The sequence below is a fragment of the Entelurus aequoreus genome, linkage group LG22 (assembly GCF_033978785.1).
Source record: "Entelurus aequoreus isolate RoL-2023_Sb linkage group LG22, RoL_Eaeq_v1.1, whole genome shotgun sequence".
NCBI classification, from domain to species: Eukaryota; Metazoa; Chordata; class Actinopteri; order Syngnathiformes; family Syngnathidae; genus Entelurus; species Entelurus aequoreus.
In genome coordinates this window covers 10,318,167-10,340,243 of record NC_084752.1, presented here as the reverse complement: position 1 = coordinate 10,340,243, position 22,077 = coordinate 10,318,167, and the positions used below count along the sequence as shown (strand labels likewise).

Below are 22,077 nucleotides of genomic sequence, written 5' to 3'. Positions count from 1 at the left end.
TTGCAGACTACATGTATCTCTTAGGTTTGACTGGTCACACTTATCATTACACCATGTACCAAATAAAATAACTTTGAGGTCGGTAAGCACAACCAGAATTTTTAAAGTGCACTGTCGAGTTTTGAGAAAATTAAAGAATTTTAAGTGCGCCTTATAGTCCGAAAAAATACGGTATTATATTTGTGCCTAGTCCTGCATAATTCTGTATCGTATCTGGACTATCGGAGAGAGAGAAAATATTAATGGATAAGTTGACCATTTTGTCATGCTTTCTTTTCTAAATTAGCAAATGTAACATTGAAGGTCAACAATATCATGTGTGGTTAGCTCAAATAGTAGATAAAATCGTGTTGCATTAGCTCGTTGTAGTGCAGGATAAAAGAGCAATAAGGTGCAGATATAAATAGATTACTGTACAAGGCTGTCTTCTTTTAATAGATTTATTACAATCTTTGGCAAGATAGGTAATGTTTGCTGTGGTCTGGAACAACATGGCAAACAAACAACTATCTGAAATGCAGCCAATATTAAATACAGATAATGTGTCATGAGACATGCAAATATAAGTTATATACAAAGACGATAAAAGTAAAGGATATTAAATTAGCTCAAATATACCTACAAATGAGGCATAATGATGCAATATGTACATACAGCTATCATAAATAGCATGTTAGCATTGATTAGCTTGCAGTCATGCACTGACCAAATATGCCTGATTAGCACTCCAACAAGTCAATAACATCAACAAAGCTCACCTTTGTGCATTCACGCACAGTATAAAACATTTGGTGGACAAAATAAGACAAAGGAGTGGAAGATTTTACACGTAAGCTAAGTGTTGCATCACAGTCCACACTATGGTGAGTTCAAGAACCGCCGAAATTAGTAGGACCAAACGACGTTGACCAAATAGTGTCATCAGTGAAGGTCAACAATATCATGTGTGGTTAGCTCAAATAGTAGATAAAATCTCCCCAGGTAAAAAAAATGTGGCAACAATCAGAAAACAGAAGCAGAGATAAAAAAAAATGTAGACAAAGGAACATATATAAGATCCAAAGGTTTGAAACAGGACTGAATTTTCTGGAGTGAACGTGAGTGTGAATGATTGTAAACCCTGTGATTGACAGTTGTTGTCCAGGTTGTGCATCACCTCTTTCCCAACATCAGCAGTAATTCATTCCAGCTTTGCTGTGTCCCTAAACAGGATAAACAGTATGGAAAATGGATGTAGGGATGGATTACTGTTGACTTCTTACACGATCATATCATGCGTGTTCGTGCACGCACACCATTATTTGTTTCAAATGCAACTGAGCTTGCTATCGCCGCAACATGAAAAAAGCGAGCGCGGCAAAACGAGGCGCAGGCGACAAAGAGCTTTGAGCAAGTAGAGATGCATCTCCAAGGACACATACCACCCAACACATCAAAGGACCCGGAGGACGTGTTTGATGGGGAAACCACACAGCTGTTCAAAGCATTGTCGTCCACTATCCCACCCAGGCCCATGATCGAAATTCTAATACATTCGCCTGTCAGTTAATTGAAGCTCCATTCTGTCCCCTGGGGCTCCGCATGCTCGTCTTTGGAGAGCATCTTTGTACTGCTGCATGCTCATCATTAATGATTGTTGCCCAATCACCTCCTTTTTTTGTTGAAATGTATTTTGTGTCTTGTCACTAATATCTAGTTTTGGGAGAAAGCAGGGAAGAGATCACACATCACATATTTATTTACGTCTAACTTTTGGGGGTGTTTGTGTGCAAGGTAATGGTGTGGTTATTTTGAGAGTGCAGAATTGTATCAAGGAGGGACTTTGTGTCATTGTATGCATGCCTTTGTTGTAGAGCACAAGTGTCAAACTCAAGGCCCGGGGGCCAGATGTGGCCCGCCACTTCATTTTATTTGACCTTCGAAAGTCTGAAAATAATATGTATCAAAGTACTGTAACTTTTCTTTCTAAATGTATTTTTTATTTCTATTTTGGGAGAAATAAAATATATGTACTCAATGTAATCGCAAATTATGTTAACTTAAATATTGTCGAATTATGCAAAAATATATTATCAAACATTCAAACCATTTAAAAAAATATATATATATATATAAATACTAATAATAACTATGTCAAAGCAATTGTGCAATGTAAAAGTAGAAATAGATTTCATGGTAAAATTGTAAAATAAACTGTACTTTTTTTTTTACTGTATTAAAAACTGTGGTGCCAATTTGGCATTTACAGTAATACACCAAAAAATCTACAGTTGTTGAGTTACGGTAAAAAAACCTAAAAACTGTAAAATTGCATTAAAAAAAAAAAAATGTACAGTAAAAAAACAAATGCTAATTTTACAGTAAAATTCTGGCAACTGAGCTGCCTTTTTTTAACCATAAAAACAGCAGTATGGTTTTTCCATTTACAGTAATATACACTACATTTTGAGGTGAAATTATTGCAATTTACCATATATTTTTTTAAATTTTAGTTGAAAAAAAATCTACTAATAAAATGCATTAGAAATTTGTGTAATAATAGTATGCACTGTTAGAAGTGGCTCTCTGGGGCCAAACATAACTGTGATGTGGCCCTCAGTGAAAACCACTTTGAGACCTCGGTGGTAGAGGATATGAGGAGGACCTTGGTGTGAGAATGCGTATGTTTGGGACTCATGTGGAGGCAACAGATCTGTCATTACAAGAAATTCTACCATCCATCCGTCTTCTTTTGCTTATCTGGGCCGGGTCGCGGGGGAAGCAGCCGAAGCAGAAAAGTTCAGACTTCCTTCTCCCCAAATACTTAATCCAGGGGGATCCTAAGGCATTCCCAGGTCTCTCCAAAGTGTCCTGGGTCTTCCCTGTGGCCTCCTACGGCAAGGATGTGCACTCACTACCTCTCGGTAAAGAATGTGGGTATTATCTTCGACCCAACTCTCTCATTTAGACTTAGACTTAGACTTCATTTTATTCATTCAAATTGGAACTTTACAGTACAGATACGAACAGAATTGTGTTGCATTAGCTCATTGTAGTGCAGGATAAAAGAGCAATAAGGTGCAGATATAAATAGATTACTGTACAAGGCTGTCTTCTTTTAATAGATGTATTACAATCTTTGGCAAGATAGGTAATGTTTGCTGTGGTCTGGAACAACATGGCACACAAACAACTATCTGAAATGCAGCCAATATTAAATACAGATAGTGTCATGAGACATGCAAATATAAATTATATACAAAGAGGATAAAAGTAAAGGATATTAAATGAGTTCAAATATATCTACAAATGAGGCATAATGATGCAATATGTACATACAGCTATCATAAATAGCATGTTAGCATTGATTAGCTTGCAGTCATGCGCTGACCAAATATGCCTGATTAGCACTCCAACAAGTCAATAACATCAACAAAGCTCACCTGTGTGCAGTCACGCACAGTATAAAACGTTTGGTGGACAAAATGAGACAAAGAAGGAGTGGAAGATTTTACACGTAAACAAAGTGTTGCATCACAGTCCACACTATGGTGGGTTCAAGAACCGCCGGAATTAGTAGGACAAAACGACGTTGACCAAATAGTGTCATCAGTGAAGCATACACACGTACATATTAAACAGTGGTAGTTCTAACAATTGGTAAGGTTTGTGTCGTGTTTGTCCTCATACAAAAAACATACAAACATTTTCAATCCTTTTTTAAAAATGCTCCAGGGAGCCACTAGGGTTAGGGTTTCTAACCCCCGTGTTAACTGAACCATTAGACTAAATCAGGGGTCATAAACGCTGCATACCTTGTTGTGTCTCACTTCACTCAGCTGGGGGATTTTTCTAAACACTGACGTGGAGGAAATTATAATTTTATCAAATGACAGATGCTGTTTAACTTCGTGATGTAGTGATTACTTACTTACTCACAGGTCAGCACATGCATTCACTTCACTCTGGCTCCTGAGGGTCCATCTCTGTGTCTTCACAGTGTCTGCAAAGTGACTTTGTAAGGGTCTTATAGGAAGGAGGTCAGGTCCAGCTAAGCCTAAACATTACCAGAAGAAGCACTGGCCTACATTTACAACTTAAAATCAAGTAATTCTTCCATGAAATAATAACAGTTTATTCCGACGTGTATTATCATGTCTCTCGGCTGCTCTCAGTCTGTGAATGTTAGATCTTTTTGGGTTCAATCAGATTCCAGCTTCAATGTGCTGCCATGTCAATATAATGTCAATCAGAGGTGCAGGTGCATGTCACCTAAGCAATATAAGCAACGCGGCTATTTCTTTTCTATTTAAACTTCAAATTAAAGTCAATGAATTTGCATTGAGGTTGCAAACACGAGGTCGAATTGTATTACTATAAACTTCTTAATTGATCATTCTAATTTGTAGTCAACCCTCATATTTTTGGTCTAAATTAAGCATTAATCAAGGATAAAAATGGTTAGATTACGGACTATAAGGCACACCTCAAAAATCGACAGTGCGCCTAATTTACGGAATCATTTTGGCTGTGCTTACCGACCTCGAAGCAATTTTATTTGGTACATGGTGTAATGATAAGTGTGACCAGTAGATGGCAGTCATACATAAGAGATACATGTAGACTGCACTATGATGGCAATATGACTCAAGTAAACGACACCAAAACTTTCAATGTTCCATTGAAAGTATAGAACATTACACACGGCGCTCAAAAATCTGTCAAAATGTTTTTAGTACGACTTTGGTAAGCTATGAAGCCGCGCCGCTTGATGGATTGTCGGCGTATTAAACATAGGAGTATTATTGGAACTATTATTGGAACTATTTAACTGGCCTCAACGAAATTGACAAGATCTTGGTTTTGGGGGAACCTGCTGTCGTGACGGAGCGGTTGTTGCTGGATACGCGACGGACTCTTGGGAGAAGAAGGAGTGCCGCGTGCCTGAAGACCCTTTTCTGTCGAGGACGTGAAGATATCTACCTATTCGGAATTATGACAACAGGACATCTGCTGATTGGAGTAAGCGTTGCTCTGGTTTGTCCACAAATTGGAAGTTTGGCAGTCTTCAAAGTACCCCAAAGCTGCCACGAATGATTGGAGGATGTGAGAAGAACTGTGGACACTCTTGTGATAACATCGGACTGTCTGCCTCGCAGGATTTTTGAGGACCAGTCATAGACCATTTAGAGCGAAAAGCAAATTTTCATTTTCACTCGCATACAAAACATTCTAACTTGGATTGTTTCCCTGGCTTCGAGACTCTCCCGAAGGACAGTGCGGCCAAGACACAACAAACTCCCTTCTTGTCTCTCATGGACACACACCTGTTGTTGTTGACTTTGGACTTATCGGCTGCACAAGAATCAAGGCCTCGGAACAGAGACACACTGTAGGCTTACATACAAACAACATGCATCCACAAAAATATACGCCACACATACAACCCCCCCCCAAACCCCCAAACCAACGCCCTCGACGCAAATCCCATAGGGGTGATGGAAGGATGGTCAGCGCCGAGAGCTGCGGCCTACCACCATTACTCCGCCCCTTCCCTCTGTTGCTAGATATCTCGAGATGTATGTTGTATATGTGCTTTGCAATGGAGGGTTTTTCCCACTCCAGACTAGGCCCCCTTAGGAGCCCAGTCTAGATTGTATTTTTTTACTCATCCTTCCCCAGCGTTTTACCTTTTTCCCCATCTTTTACGGGGCGCCTTATGGCAACCCATCAGCGTTCCTGTTCTGTAACCCTGTACACTGTTTGTTTGTCTAATCTCGAACGGGTTTGTGCTGAAAACAAAGTTTCGTTGTACTTGTGCAATGACAATAAAGACCTATCCTATCCTATCCTATTATGGTGTGTGTATAAGGTAAGACATTATCTGGCGTTTTGTTTTGCAATATTATGCAAAAGCAATTTTTCTTACCTTCTGGTACCTGCTGATCTGTATTTGGGATCTGCATAAATCCTGAAAAATTGCGCGCGTCTGCCTTTGTAGTCTGTTGCGACACCGTAGTCGATAAGCTTCTTCTTTTTCTCTATCTTCTTGTTATGGGACATTCATCCTCCGCTGTTGCCATTTCTAATATAAAGTAGTGTAAAGTTCTTACTTATATCTGTCAGTAAACTCGCCATGAAAGCGCTAAAACATACCGGTGTAGTGAGCTTACATTATTCACCCAAGGAACTATAGTTATTAGAGAGTTCCGGTCGGACGGTTTTTCACGGGACACAACTCAACTCTGACTCCTCGCAAAATCTCCTTCTTCCCAAGAACTGATGTATTCTTTTCCAAAAGGGGGTTGGGTTGTTTTTGTCACCCTTTACTCCTGTTTCCATGGTAACTGCTCTTTCTTTTTTGATGATTATTGCCGCTCGCAAACACAAAACCAGTGGAGTTGGCACGTTGTGTAAATGGTAAATAAAAACAGAATACAATGATTTGCAAATCCTTTTCAACTTATATTCAATTGAATAGACTGCAAAGACAAGATATTTAATGTTCCAACTGAGAAACCTAATATTTCTTGTGTAAATAATCAGTAACATAGAATTTAATTGGAGGCTTGGCATTGTCTTGCTGAAATAAGCAGGGGCGTCCACGATAACGTTGCTTGGATGTCAACATATGTTGCTCCAAAACCTATGTACGTATGTACCTTTCAGCATTAATGGTGCCTTCACAGATGTGTAAGTTACCCATGCCTTGGGCACTAATACACCCCCATACCATCACAGATGCTGGCTTTTCAACTTTGCACCTACAACAATCTGGATGGTTCTTTTCCTCTTACTCGACGTCCACAGTTTCCAAAACAATTTGAAATGTGGACTCGTCAGACCACAGAACACTTTTCCACTTTTCATCAGTCCATCTGAGATGAGCTCAGGCCCAGGTAAGCCGACGACGTTTCTGGGTGTTGTTGATAAATGGCTTTGGCTTTGCAAAGTAGTGTTTTAACTTGCACTTAAAGAATAAAACCAATGTCGCTTTTTGATGCAGTACCGCCTGAGGGATGGAATGTCCGTAATATTGTGTAATAGTGCAGTGATTTCTCCAGATTCTCTGAACCTTTTGATGATATTCCGGACCGTAGATGCTGAAATCCCTAAATTCCTTGCAATAGCTTGTTGAGAAATGTTGTTCTTAAACTGTTGGACAATTTGCTCAGGCATTTGTTGACAAAGTGGTGACCCTCGCCCCATCCTTGTTTGTGAACGACTGAGTATTTCATGGAAGCTGCTTTTATACCCAATCATGACACCCACCTGTTTCCAATTTTGAAACTTGTTGCAGGCATCCAATTCTAAATGAGCTAATAATTGCAAAAAATAACAAAGTTTTCCAGTTTGAACATTAAATATCTTGTCTTTGCAGTCTATTCAATTGATTATAGGTTGAAAAGGATTTGCAAATCATTTTATTTTGTTTTTATTTACGATTTACACAACTTCACTGGTTTTGGGTTTTGTATAACAGGAAGCAATATACTCCTTTTTATAAGTGTACATGTATGCTAGCAATATAGGTAGTTAGCCTTAAAAATATTCAAATCCTTCATTGCCTTCAGCTCAGTGTGTCTCCTCTGAAATACAAAATGACAGCCAACCATTTCCTGCAAACATAAAAGCCTTTCCCGTCACTGGATTTTCCTCTGATTGGATCAAAGCTTTGACCTATGTTGCCAAGTGACCTTTCCTGATCCCATTGGAGTGTGCCGAGAAGGGGCCGTCGCCTGCACACCTGGGGATTGCTTCAATGTTGGCATATTCATGGGCCTGGAACCTTGGCTTTTTGATGTCACCTGGGATTTCGGATTTTCTTTTGGTGCTGTGAATTCTAGAATACATTTGCCTGTTTCTGGCCATTGTTGGCACCTACGTTAATAATTATGTATCCCTTAAGGAGTAACGTGGTTCTCCCGTTGGTTACAGGTTACGCGAAAGGCGGCGATGGCCGACCGCAGAAGCCAGCTGGCGGTGCTGCGATCTCCCTTGAGGAACCAGAAATGTTGGAAGAGGACTGAAGGATGACAAAGAACAGCTGGAGGAGACCGTAGACGGTGGACTACAGTCAACAGTGAGACACATGATGCTGATTGTTCAGTAATGAGACACATGGTGAGATTTGTATGATGTCATAAACAAGCTCATGACTTTAGTTTCAAACAACGCTTGTGAGCAGGCATTATAAACAGAAAAGAGCAGTGTTGTTCAACTGGGGGCCAAATCAAGCCCTGAGTTCAATTCAAAACCTAGGAGACATACATTTTTGTAGCTAATTGCTAAAGAGGAACTTGGACCATTGTCAACACATTGGCAGAACGTTACATTGACGTAGTAACTGAGATGATCCGTTGCCCGGATCATGTTTGGATTTAGTTTGACTCCCTTAGTTCTGTTTTCAGCACCCCTGGGTTTGTGTTTCTTAGTTGCCATGGGTGCTGATTATTTTCACCTGCCTCTGATTAGTGTTCGGGACGCTCACCTGCTCCCGGGCATTAATCGGAGAGCTATTTATTCCTGCCGTTCGCCGCACTCAGTCTGGCTGTTTTGTTTGCGTTATGCAAAACCTTTTGAGTCCTGTTTCTATGCTAAGCTACCCGTGCTATCGGCACACTTTCCTGTATTTTGCCGGATTTATTTTAAGTTAAAGTTAAAGTACCCATGATTGTCACACACACACTAGGTGTGGTGAATTTTTTCCTCTGCATTTGACCCATCCCCTTGTTTACCCCCTGGGAGGTGAGGGGAGCAGTGGGCAGCAGCGGTGGCCGCGCCCGGGAATCAATTATGGAAAATAAATAATTTTCCTACCTGCACGATGCCTCCGGAGTTCCGCCTGCATCTTGGGGAAACGATCCGTGCATTAACATGCGACCCCAGCGTAACATTAAAGGCCTACAGAAATGAAATGTTCTTATTTAAACGGGGATAGCAGGTCCATTCTATGTGTCATACTCGATCATTTCGCGATATTGCCATGTTTTTGCTGAAAGGATTTAGTAGAGAACATCGACGATAAAGTTCGCAACTTTTGGTCACTGATAAAAAAGCTTTGCCTGTACCGGAAGTAGCGTGACGTCACAGGTTGTGGAGCTCCTCACATCTGCACATTGTTTACAATCATGGCCACCAGCAGCGAGAGCTATTCGGACCGAGAAAGCGACGATTACACCATTAATTTGAGCGATGATGAAAGATTTGTGGATGAGGAAAGTGAGAGTGAAGGATTAGAGGGCAGTGGAAGTGATTCAGATAGGGAAGATGCTGTGAGAGGCGGGTGGGACCTGATATTCAGCTGGGAATGACTAAAACAGTAAATAAACACAAGACATATATATACTCTATTAGCCACAACACAACCAGGTTTATATTTAATATGCCACAAATTAATCCCACATAACAAACACCTCCCCCCTCCCGTCCATATAACCCGCCAATACAACTCAAACACCCGCACAACACACTCAATCCCACAGCCCAAAGTACCGTTCACCTCCGCAAAGTTCATACAGCACATATATTTCCCCAAAGTTACGTACGTGACATGCACATATCGGCACGCATGTACGGGCAAGCGATCAAATGTTTGGAAGCCAAAGCTGTACTCACGGTACCGCGTATCCAACTCAAAGTCCTCCTGGTTGTGTTGCTGCAGCCAGCCGCTAATACACCGATCCCCACCTACAGCTTTCTTCTTTGCAGTCTTTATTGTTCATTAAACAAATTGCAAAAGATTCACCAACACAGATGTCCAGAATACTGTGGAATTTTGCGATGAAAACAGACGACTTAATAGCTGGCCACAATGGTGTCCCAATATGTCCGCTACAATCCGTGACGTCACGCGCAAACGTCATCATACCGAGACCTTTTCAGCAGGATATTCCGCGGGAAATTTAAAATTGCACTTTAGTAATCTAACCCGGCCGTATTGGCATGTGTTGCAATGTTAAGATATCATCATTGATATATAAACTATCAGTGGTCGGTAGTAGTGGCTTTCAGTAGGCCTTTAACCTTGCCAGCAAACACTGGGTGCCAAACTTTTACATTTTTATTTACTGTAATTTCCGTTCTATAAACCACTACTTTTTTTCAATGCTTTGAAGCATTCGCTTTATACAATGTCGTGTCGTCCCTGAAGAGCGGCAGCCCACACACATGCACACACACTTTGACTTCCTTTCTTCTGCGTGTCTTCCCTGCCATCAAGGCCATTATATTAACAACGCCAGTAACTCCAATTGCCCTTTTTTCCCCACTGTGAAATATAACTTAAATGTGGACACAACTTTTATTTATTTATTTATTTATTAACAGACAGACATAATTTTGTATTACATTATTGTTTCTTTTGTTGATATCAGTGTTCGTTCTGCAAAAAGGTCATCCCTAGAAGTGCACAGCTTATGGACAGGGACCCACAGTTAAAATATACATCATCATGTCCATCCATCCATCCTTGTTCTTCCACTTATCCGAGGTCGGGTCGCGGGGGCAGCAGCCTAAGCAGGGAAGCCCAGACTTCCCTCTCCCCAGCCACTTCGTCCAGCTCCTCCCGGGAGATCCCAAGGCGTTCCCAGGCCAGCCGGGAGAGATAGTCTTCCCAACGTGTCCTGGGTCTTCCCCGTGGCCTCCTACCGGTCGGACGTGCCCAAAACACCTCCCTAGGGAGGCGTTCGGGTGGCATCCTGACCAGATGTCCGAACCACCTCATGTGGCTCCTCTCGATGTGGAGGCTTTACTTTGAGCTCCTCCCGGATGACAGAGCTTCTCACCCTATCTCTAAGGGAGAGACCCGCCACCCGGCGGAGGAAACTAATTTCAGCCACTTGTACCCGTGATCTTGTCCTTTCGGTCATGACCCAAAGCTCATGACCAAAGGTGAGGATGGGAACGTAGATCGACCGGTAAATCGAGAGCTTTGCCTTCCGGCTCAGCTCCTTCTTCACCACAAGGGATCGATACAGCGTCCGCATTACTGAAGACGCCGCACCGATCCGCCTGTCGATCTCACGATCCACTCTTCCCTCACTCGTGAACAAGACTCCGAGGTACTTGAACTCCTCCACTTGGGGCAAGATCTCCTCCCCATCCCGGAGATGGCACTCCACCCTTTTCCGGGCGAGAACCATGGACTCGGACTTGGAGGTGCTGAGTCTCATCCCAGTCGCTTCACACTCGGCTGCGAACCGATCCAGTGAGAGCTGAAGATCCTGGCCAGTTGAAGCCATCAGGACCACATCATCTGCAAATAGCAGAGACCTAATCCTGCAGCCACCAAACCAGATACCCTCAACGCCCTGACTGCGCCTAGAAATTCTGTCCATAAAGGTTATGAACAGAATCTGTGACAAAGGGCAGCCTTGACGGAGTCCAACATCATCATGTAATAAACTAAATACAGTACAATACAATTCCTTTCAAAATCTACCCACCAAATACCCATTTAGACTTAGACAAACTTCAATGATCCACAAGGGAAATTGTATACAGTAGCTCAGTTACTAAGGATGGAAAGGATAATGCAGGCATAAAGTAGACTAAAAATATACCGTAGTTGGTTAAATACGTTTTATTTGCCTGCACGTCGACGAAATGCACACGGCGGACCGCAAAGTCGAAGAAGATCGTGGAAAAAGAAAAATACCTTCCGCACCTTTTCTCAAAACTCGACAGTGCGCCTTATAACCCAGTGCGCCTAATGTACGGAATAATTCAGGTTTTACTTACCGACCTCGAAGCAGTTTTATTTGGTACATGGTGTAATGATAAGTGTGACCAGTAGATGGCAGTCACACATAAGAGATACGTGTAGACTGCGATATGACTCAAGTAAACAACACCAACATTTGATATGTTCCATTGAGAATATAGAACATTACACACGGCGCTCAAAAATCTATCAAACTGTTTTAGTAGGACTTTGGTAAGCTATGAAGCCACACCGCTTGATGGATTGTACTGTGCTTCAACATTCCGAGTATTATTATGGTGTGTGTATAAGGACCGCAAAATGGCACATTAGCAGACATACACTACCGTTCAAAAGTTTGGGGTCACATTGAAATGTCCTTATTTTTGAAGGAAAAGCACTGTACTTGTCAATGAAGATAACTTTAAACTAGTCTTAACTTTAAAGAAATACACTCTATACATTGCTAATGTGGTAAATGACTATTCTAGCTGCAAATGTCTGGTTTTTGGTGCAATATCTACATAGGTGTATAGAGGCCCATTTCCAGCAACTATCACTCCAGTGTTCTAATGGTACAATGTGTTTGCTCATTGGCTCAGAAGGCTAATTGATGATTAGAAAACCCTTGTGCAATCATGTTCACACATCTGAAAACAGTTTAGCTCGTTACAGAAGCTACAAAACTGACCTTCCTTTGAGCAGATTGAGTTTCTGGAGCATCACATTTGTGGGGTCAATTAAACGCTCAAAATGGCCAGAAAAAGAGAACTTTCATCTGAAACTCGACAGTCTATTCTTGTTCTTAGAAATGAAGGCTATTCCACAAAATTGTTTGGGTGACCCCAAACTTTTGAACGGTAGTGTATATTTATTTATTTATACATGCACCTTATTGCTTTTTTATCCTGCACTACCATGAGTTTATGTAACGAAATGTCGTTCTTATCTGTGCTGTAAAGTTCAAATTTGAATGACAATAAAAAGGAAGTCTATGTCTAAGTCTATAATCTATGCAACATTTTGACCAAAGAACCACCATCACATGTTATGTAGACCAGTGGTCCCCAACCACCGGGCCGCGGACCGATTGGTACAGGGCCGCACAAGAAATAAAAAATAAATGTTTTTTAAATGTTTTTAATTTTTTATTTTTTTAATTAAATCAACATAAAAACACAATATATACATTATATATCAATATAGATCAATTCAGTCTGCAGGGATACAGTCCGTAAGCACACATGATTGTATTTCTTTATGGAAAAAAATAAATAAATAAATGTAAAAAAAAAAATTTGGGGACCACTGGTAGACCACAAGGAAGTGTTTTACATTTAGAAAAATAATAATAATATGACTCCTTAAATGTGCCTTATAAACCGGTGCGCCTTTTGTATGAAAATAGACCTGAATAGACCCGCTCATCGGCAGTGCGCCTTATAATCCGGTGTGCCCTATGGTCCGAAAAATACGGTACATTGATGGCCAATTTTGTGTCTTCAGTTTTCAGACTAATGGAGACAACAGGAGTAAACCCAGAGAAAATCCACATAAGCAGGGGGAGAACATACAAACTCAATTTCTGTCCCTGTACTATTGCCTAGCCTACACCCTTTTTTTCCGTCTTAGTACCTACTCTATTTTTTTCTCTAAGCTGTTTGGCGATTTATACCTCATCCACGAACGTTCAGAGCTCCGGTGTCAGCGTTTCTAAAATGGACTACTGACACTTCCTGCTCACCCCCGCACACAAACACAAACATTTACAGAAGCGCACACAGTGTGCAGAGAAGAAATCTGCTAAATCTGCCAAACTCAGGAATGTTATTTTCATTAGAAAAGTTTGTTTGAAGGGATTTGTTGCAGAAGGAAAGTGGTGTTGGTGTGGCAACTGGATTTAGCAAAGACCTAAAGTTTATCAGGTTGCTGAGAAGACAGCTTCCGTCTCAAATCCCTACACTTGTGTGTGTGTGTGTGTGTGTGTTCTTGTATTTTTACCCTTCTCGAGACATCAACAATGAAAAGTACCGCCCATATGAGGACCGGTGAACAAGTTAGGACCAATATCATGGTCCCAATACGGAAAACCATTGCATCTAATAGAGAATGTCTCATTTGCACCCCTGGTGGTGAAATCTATCTAAATTAGGGTGGTCCCAAAAAGGAGGGATTTTTCAAATTGACTCTGTTGCAAGTCGTGTGTATTCTTTTTAACTTGTCTGTGTGTGCTATGGCTAATTAGTTTTTATTTATTTATTGAGGAATGAGGAATATTTTATTACTCACAGTCCCTCTTGAGAGGGACTGTGCTGATAACTGTGTGTCGTTTTTAAAAATGCTCCACCTCCGGTCAACATATGAAATAACAAGTGTGTGTAAAAATGTGAAGTGCTCCCCCTCTGGCCAACATATGTAATAGCGAGTGTGTGTAGGAAATTGAAACGCGACTCCTTTGGCCAAAATTAATTTAAAAAAAATAAATATGTATATAGAGAAATACTGTAATAACTTGAAGTAAATAATGAAGATTAAAAAACAATTACAAACAAAAAATAATTAACTAAAAGCAGTCTTTTTCTCACAATGTGTCGATGTTTTTCTTATAAAATTGGGGACAATTTTTAATATTTCTGTTTCTGTTATATTGCAATATTTTCTTGTAAATGTATTACTTTTTTGATGTAAAATTATTACTTTTTAATTTTCTTGTAAAATAGTGACATTTTTTGAGTAAAATTCTGATTAATATTATTATTATTATTATATAGTTTTCTTTTAAGATTGTGACTTTGTCGAGTAAAATTACGACTCTTCTCATAAAATTGCCAAAATGTAACGCTTTTTCTTTTAAAATTGCGACTGTCATTGAGTAAAATTCCAACTTATCAGAATATTACACAAATGCTCAGTTTTTCTTGTAAAATGTTTACTTGCGTTCAGTAAAATTACGACTTTATTATAATACTGCCAAAATTCTAAGTTTTTCTTGTGAAATTGGGACCTTTTTCTTGTGAAATTCCAACTAATTTTTCACAACAAGCTTTTTTATATTTGCATTGTATGTATGTATTATTATATATGTAGAAAGGGTGGTCCTAAAAAGGTAGGCATTCTTGTAAAATAGTGAAATTTTTTGAGTAGAATTCAGATTGTTATTATAATATTGGCAAAATTCTAAAATGTTCTTATTAAATTGGGACTTTTGTCGAGTAAAACTAGGACTCTTTTCATAAAATTGCCAACATTTAAAGCTTGTTCTTGTAAAATTGCGACTGTCATTGAGTAAAATTCCAACTTTTATCATAATATTGCACAAATGTTTAGTTTTTCTTGTAAAATTTTGACTTGCATTAAGTACAATTACAACTTTTATCATAATACTGCCAAAATTCAAAGTTTTTCTTGGGAAATTGTGACATTTTTCTTGTGAAATTCCAACTCATTTTCACAACAAGCTTTTTTATATTTGCATAGTGTGTATATATATTATTATATATGTAGAAAGGGTGGTCCTAAAAAGGCAAGCATTCTTGTAAAATAGTGAAATTTTTTGAGTAAAATTCCCATTATTATTACAATATTGGCAAAATTCAAAAGTTTTCTTATAAAATTGTGACTTTTGTCGAGTAAAACTAGGACTCTTTTCATAAAATTGCCAAAATGTAACGCTTTTTCTTGTAAAATTGCAACTGTCATTGAGTAAAATTCCAACTTTTATCAGAATATTGCACAAATGTTCAGTTTTTCTTGTAAAATTTTGACTTGCGTTGAGTAAAATTACAACTTTTATTATGATACTGGCAAAATTCAAAGTTTTTCTTGTTAAATTGTGACCTTTTTCTTGTGAAATTCCAACTCATTTTTTCACAACAATCTTTTTTTATATTTGCATAGTATGTATATATTATTACATATGTAGAAAGGGTGGTCCTAAAAAGGTAGGTATTCTTGTAAAATAATGACATTTTTTGAGTAAAATTCAGATTATTATTATAATATTGGCAAAATTCTAAAGTTTTCATATAAAATTGTGACTTTTGTCGAGTAAAACTAGGACTCTTTTCATAAAATTGCCAAAATGTAACGCTTTTTCTTGTAAAATTGCAACTGTCATTGAGTAAAATTCCAACTTTTATCAGAATATTGCACAAATGTTCAGTTTTTCTTGTAAAATTTTGACTTGCGTTGAGTAAAATTACAACTTTTATTATGATACTGGCAAAATTCAAAGTTTTTCTTGTTAAATTGTGACCTTTTTCTTGTGAAATTCCAACTCATTTTTTCACAACAACCTTTTTTTATATTTGCATAGTATGTATATATTATTACATATGTAGAAAGGGTGGTCCTAAAAAGGTAGGTATTCTTGTAAAATAATGACATTTTTTGAGTAAAATTCAGATTATTATTATAATATTGGCAAAATTCTAAAGTTTTCATATAAAATTGTGACTTTTGTCGAGTAAAACTAGGACTCTTTTCATAAAATTGCCAAAATGTAACGCTTTTTCTTGTAAAATTGCAACTGTCATTGAGTAAAATTCCAACTTTTATCAGAATATTGCACAAATGTTCAGTTTTTCTTGTAAAATTTTGACTTGCGTTGAGTAAAATTACAACTTTTATTATAATACTGGCAAAATTCAAAGTTTTTCTTGTTAAATTGTGACCTTTTTCTTGTGAAATTCCAACTCATTTTTTCACAACAAGCTTTTTTTATATTTGCATAGTATTTATATATTATTACATATGTAGAAAGGGTGGTCCTAAAATGGTAGGTATTCTTGTAAAATAATGACATTTTTTGAGTAAAATTCAGATTATTATTATAATATTGGCAAAATTCTAAAGTTTTCTTATAAAATTGTGACTTTTGTCGAGTAAAACTAGGACTCTTTTCATAAAATTGCCAAAATTTAACGCTTTTTCTTGTAAAATTGTGACTGTCATTGAGTAAAATTCCAACTTTTATCAGAATATTGCACAAATGTTCAGTTTTTCTTGTAAAATTTTGACTTGCGTTGAGTAAAATTACAATACTGGCAAAATTCAAAGTTTTTCTTGTGAAATTATGACCTTTTTCTTGTGAAATTCCAACTCATTTTTTCACAACAAGCTTTTTTTATATTTGCATGGTATGTATATATTATTATATATGTAGAAAGGGTGGTCCTAAAAAGGTAGGTATTCTTGTAAAATAATGAAATTTTTTGAGTAAAATTCAGATTATTATTACAATATTGGCAAAATTCAAAAGTTTTCTTATACAATTGTGACTTGTCGAGTAAAACTAGGACTCGTTTCATAAAATTGCCAAAAATTAAAGCTTTTTCTTGTAAAATTGCGACTGTCAATGAGTAAAAATCCAACTTTTATCAGATTATTGCACAAATGTTTAGTTTTTCTTGTAAAATTTTGACTTGCGTTGAGTAAAATTACAACTTTTATTATAATACTGCCAAAATGCAAAGTTTTTTTTGTGAAATTGTGACCTTTTTCTTGTGAAATTCCAACTAATTTTTCACAACAAGCTTTTTTATATTTGCATAGTATGTATATATTAATATATATGTAGAAAGGGTGGTCCTAAAAAGGCAGGCATTCTTATAAAATAGTGAAATTTCTTGAGTAAAATTCCCATTATTATTATAATATTGGCAAAATTCTAAAGTTTTCATATAAAATTGGGACTTTTGTCGAGTAAAACTAGGACTCTTTTCATAAAATTGCCAACATTTAAAGCTTTTTCTTGTAAAATTGCGACTGTCATTGAGTAAAATTCCAACTTTTATCAGAATATTGCACAAATGTTTAGTTTTTCTTGTAAAATTTTGACTTGCATTGAGTAAAATTACAACTTTTATCATAATACTGCCAAAATTCTAAGTTTTTCTTGTGATATTGTGACCTTTTGCTTGTGAAATTCCAACTAATTTTTCACAAGATTTTTTACATTTGCATAGTATGTATATATTAATATATATGTAGAAAGGGTGGTCCTAAAAAGGCAGGCATTCTTGTAAAATAGTGAAATTTCTTGAGTAAAATTCCCATTATTATAATATTGGCAAAATTCTAAAGTTTTCATATAAAATTGTGACTTTTGTCGAGTAAAACTAGGACTCTTTTCATAAAATTGCCAACATTTAAAGCTTTTTCTTGTAAAATTGCGACTGTCATTGAGTAAAATATCAACTTTTATCAGAAGATTGCACAAATGCTCAGTTTTTCTTGTAGAATTTTGACTTGCGTTGAGTAAAATGACGACTTTTATTATAATACTGCCAAAATTCTAAGTTTTTCTTGTGAAACTGTGACCCTTTTCTTGTAAAATGCCAACTCATTTTTCACAACAAGATTTTTTACATTTGCATAGTATGTATATATTAATATATATGTAGAAAGGGTGGTCCTAAAAAGGCAGGCATTCTTGTAAAATAGTGAAATTTCTTGAGTAAAATTCCCATTATTATTATAATATTAGCAAAATTCTAAAGTTTTCATATAAAATTGTGACTTTTGTCGAGTAAAACTAGGACTCTTTTCACAAAATTGCCAACATTTAAAGCTTTTTCTTGTAAAATTGCGACTGTCATTGAGTAAAATATCAACTTTTATCAGAAGATTGCACAAATGTTCAGTTTTTCTTGTAGAATTTTGACTTGCGTTGAGTAAAATGACGACTTTTATTATAATACTGCCAAAATTCTAAGTTTTTCTTGTGAAATTCCAACTCAAGCTTTTTTATATTTGCATAGTATGTATAAATTATGATACATGTAGAAAGGGTGGTCCTAAAGAGGTAGGCCTTATTTGGAGGTCTCAAGAAGGTAACAAATACAAGAGAGAGAGAGAGAGAGTGTGTGTGTGTGTGTGTGTGTGTGTGTGTGTGTGTGTGTGTGTGTGTGTGTGTGTGTGTGTGTGTGTGTGTGTGTGTGTGTGTGTGTGTGTGTGTGTGTGTGTGTGTGTGTGTGTGTGTGTGTGTGTGTGTGTGTGTGACCTTCATTAGGAAACATCTTCAGCTATCTTAATCTCCACATTTTTCAGCCCACACATGTTTAGATTCGTTTCTTATCCTTGTCCGTCTCCAGGAGTGGTAATTAGGAACCGAGGAAACAAAGGACTTTGGGAAAGAGTCTTTGAAGAATGCTCGCACACCGTCATCCAACGTGTGACTAAAACTGGTAATTGTGGTTCTCTCAGAGTCATATTGTTGTTTAGTGGAGAATGATAAGGATGAAAAAGAGTCAGGAAGGAAAAGGAGAAAGACAGGACAAAGCATCAAGGGGCTTAAACAGACTGGCTGGATGGTGTTTCTCCTTTTAGTTTATTTATATACATCTATACATATATGTATGTATGTATGTATGTATGTATGTATAAAGCATCGGATTCGTAGCTGTGCACCGCTGATAGCGCCGCAGTTGGCACATGAACACACGTTAAACGGCGTGATCATGCCTCCTTTGCGCTATGTGGCAATCGCCATGGTAACAAAATGTACCGAACACAATCAGGGTGGGATATTTTTAAGACGTGGAAACAACAAAGGGAGGAGCGAGACGGAAGGGGGAAGAGTGAGTGAGAGCGAGAGTAAGACTTACAGATGGAAATCTGAGGTGTGTGTCTCCAAGGTCACAGCCTAGGACAGGGATGTCATTGAGGGCCACATTGCAGTTATGGTTGCCCTCAGAGGGCCACCTTTAACAATGAGTAATATATATATATATATATATATATATATATATATATATATATATATATATATATATATATATATATATATATATATATATATATGTATATATATATATATATATATATATATATATATATATATATATATATATATATATATGTATATATATATATATATATATATATATATATATATATATGTATATATATATATATATATATATATATATATATATATATATATATATATATATATATATATATATATATACATATATATATATATATATATATATATATATATATATATATATATATATATATATATATATATATATTTGTGTTGTCCCGATCCCAATATTTTAGTACCAGTATTGGTACCAAAATGTATTTCAATAATTTTCTAAATAAAGGGAACCACAAAAATTGCATTATTGGCTTTATTTTAACAAATAATCTTAAACATATGTTTCTTATTGCAAATTTGTCCTTAAATAAAATAGTGAACATACAAGACAATTGTCTTTTAGTAGTAAGTAAACAAACAAAGGCTCCTAATTTAGCTGCTGACATATGCAGTAACATATTGTGTCATTTTCCATTCTATTATTTTGTTAAAATTATGAGGGACAAGCTGTAAAAATGTATTATTATTCCACTTGTTCATTAACTGTTAATATCTGCTTACTTTCTCTTTCAACATGTTCTATCTACACTTCTGTTAAAATGTAATAATCACTGATTCTTCTGTTGTTTTGATACTTTACATTAGTTTTGAATGATACCACAAATTTAGGTATCGATCCGATACCAAGTAGTTACAGGATCATACATTGGTCATATTCAAAGTCCTCATGTGTCCAGGGACATATTTCCTGAGTTTATAAACATAATATGAATTTTTTAAAAAGGAAAAAAAAGATTTTGTGACGATAACAAATAGCGAGGTAATCATAGTAGTATCGACCAGATACACTATAGTACACTGTATATATAATATGTAAATATTACATATGTGTACATCTTTTGTTATTTCTAAGTGGGTTTTTTTTAACTTGTTCAGCTTCATGCTATCAGATGCTAATAATATTCTCGGGCACATTTTTGATATGAAGATTTTAAACGGTTTTAATCACTGTCGGTCTGCTTGTCTTAATTGCGATTTATTTAGCTTGTACAAAACCCAAAACCAGTGAAGTTGGCACGTTGTGTAAATGGTAAATAAAAACAGAATACAATGATTTGCTAATCCTTTTCAACTTATATTCAATTGAATAGACTGCAAAGACAAGATATTTAATGTTCGAACTGGAAAACTTTTGTTATTTTTTGCAAATATTAGCTCATTTGGAATTTGATGCCTGCAAAATGTTTAAAAAAAGCTGGCACAAGTGGTAAAAAAGACTGAGACAGTTGAGGAATGCTCTTATTTGGAACATCCCACAGGTGAACAGGCTCATTGGGAACAGGTGGGTGCCATGATTGGGTATAAAATCAGCTTCCATGAAATACTCAGTTATCCACAAACAAGAATGGGGCGAGGGTCACCACTTTGTCAACAAATGCCTGAGCAAATTGTTTAAGAACAACATTTTTCAACCAGCTATTGCAAGGAATTCAGGGATTTCACCATCTATGGTCTGTAATATCATCAAAATGTTCAGAGAATTTGGAGAAATCACTGCACGTAAGCGGCGAGGCTGAAAACCAACATTGAATGCCAGTGACCTTCGATCCCTCAGTCTGTACTGCATCAAAAACCGACGTCAGTGTGTAAAGGATATCACCACATGGGCTCAGGAACAATTCAGAAAACCACTGTCAGTAACTACAGTTGGTCGCTACATCTGTAAGTGCAAGTTAAAACTGTACTATGCAAAGCCATTTATCAACAACACCCAGAAACGCTTTGCTGGGCCCGAGCTCATCTAAGATGGACTGATGCAAACTGGAAAAGTGTTCTGTGGTCTGAGTCCACATTTCAAATTGTTTTTGGAAACTGGACGTAGTGTCCTCTGGACCAAAGAGGAAAAGAACCAAAGGGCGCAAAGTTCCAAAGCCAGCATCTGTGATGGTACGGGGGTGTATTAGTGACCAAGGCATGGGTAACTTACACATCTGTGAAGGCACCATTAATGCTGCAAGGTACATACAGGTTTTGGAGCAACATATGTTGCCATCCAAGCAACATTACCATGGACGCCCCTGCTTATTTCAGCAAGACAATGCCAAGCCACGTGTTACAACAGTGTGGCTTCATAGTAAAAGAGTGCGGGTACTAGACTGGCCTGCATGTAGTCCAGACCTGTCTCCCATTGAAAATGTGTGGCACATTATGAAGCCTAAAATACCACAACGGAGACCCCCGGACTGTTGAACAACTTAAGCTGTACATCAAGCAAGAATGGGAAATAATTCCACCTGAGAAGCTTCAAAAATGTGTCTCTTCAGTTCCCAAACGTTTACTGAGTGTTGTTAAAAGGAAAGGCCATGTAACACAGTGGTAAAAATGCCCCTGTGCCAACTTTTTGGCAACATGTTGTTGCCATTAAATTCTAAGTTAATGATTATTTGCAAAAAAAAGTAAAGTTTCTCAGTTCGAACATTAAATATCTTGTCTTTGCAGTCTATTCAATTGAATATAAGTTGAAAAGGATTAGCAAATAATTGCATTCTGTTTTTATTTACCATTT

General features: G+C 37.2%; 1 long non-coding RNA gene across 1 annotated transcript in view; it reads left to right on the top strand.

Annotated features, from left to right (window-relative positions):
- Window positions 1-22,077, top strand: part of LOC133639469 (uncharacterized) — a 41,288-nt gene that overhangs the window by 12,682 nt on the left and 6,529 nt on the right. The window contains exon 2 of the long non-coding RNA XR_009823796.1: window positions 7,918-8,103. This is a non-coding gene — a long non-coding RNA (uncharacterized LOC133639469). The remainder of the gene's footprint in view (window positions 1-7,917; window positions 8,104-22,077) is intronic.